Genomic DNA, 1,438 nt, shown 5'->3' with positions numbered 1-1,438 from the left:
CTCTCCTGTCTGTCTGTTTTGAGAGCCAAGAGAAAGTAACCTGTTCTTAAAGGTAAATGCCTGCATTGAATGGATTTTTAACTCCCTTTCATCTCTCCATAAAAAGCATACTTACTAGAATTTTTCTAATGAATTGAATTTTCATTGAATATGAAAGTAAAAGATTTATGATTGAATGATTGAATCTACATCAGTGTCTCTTTGTAAAGCTGTTCTCTCAGATCATGTTACTGGGCTTTGTTTCTTGGCCAGCATTTCAGGCTTGCTGCTTTGTATCGTCAGCAATTTCCTTTTTTAACATTTAATGAGGGTCCCTCTGGAGTTCGGCCAAACCCTTACTCTAAAGCCGCGTTTCCACCGAAATTACCCGGAACTTTCAGTCCCAGGAACTACTTTACCAGGAACTAAAAGGTTCCTTCAGCCAATGGTTGTCTGCGTTTCCACCGGGGTCTAAAGTACCGCGAAGATTAGGCATATTAGCCCACTGACATATGAAAAAGCGACGTTGTCGTCGGTCCATCTGTCATATGATTTCTTCTGTAACCCCATACTACCACCGAAGTAGCCTACATTATTTTCTAATAACCGGGACAGCCCGGAGGGGTTTATTCCACTTATATACAACGGGTTACCAACAATGACTATATATGGTTACTTTTGTATTTATTGATTTTCATATATCCTCTCAAACACATTCATTATGTTTTTATGCGAACATTCGCTTTCATGTCTTGACATCCGAAGCGACAGAATGCATTCACATTTATATGTATAACTGGCAACAACAGCAGAAAACATGCACACGTTGTAAACAATTTGCTGTTTGATTACTTTCTCGTCGTCAATTCCATATAGGCTAATCGCAAAATGACAAGAATAGAACGAAAACTCGGACTTGCGTGAAAATGTAAATTAGTAGTGATACAGCCACCGTTTGCTTTCCTTCGAAGTTACTGCTAGCCGAGCAGCGAAGTGTGCCATACAGATGCGAACCATGCACCATAAATTAGTCCATAGTCTTCCTGGTCTTTTCGTGGAATTGAAAAATGGCAGTAAAATTGAGTAAAATTACGGCAGTCTGTTATTTTACCCTGAAAAAAAGTGCGGAAGGTGATTTCCAGTTTGCTTGTACTGTATCACCAATGTTAATTACGCAGAACTACCGCATACCTCACGTAACTGTATCAAACGTTTTGAGTCAATTACAACGGGCTAACAAAGAAAATCCAGAAGAAAATATTCAGCAACCAAATTAATCCGTTTGAATGTTTTAGTACGTAATATGCTGCCCCAGCACGAATGCTTAGCATTTTATAAAACGAATACTAAAGCAAGAAAAGAGCAGAAGAGCACACGTTATAATTCCAAGACGTTGGCAGGCTATAACCAAAAGTAGGCTACTGCGCCGCATAACATACAAGTTTGATTTGAAGTTATT

The sequence above is a fragment of the Anguilla rostrata genome, chromosome 19 (assembly GCF_018555375.3).
Source record: "Anguilla rostrata isolate EN2019 chromosome 19, ASM1855537v3, whole genome shotgun sequence".
Taxonomy (NCBI): Eukaryota; Metazoa; Chordata; class Actinopteri; order Anguilliformes; family Anguillidae; genus Anguilla; species Anguilla rostrata.
This window is presented reverse-complemented; position numbering follows the sequence as displayed.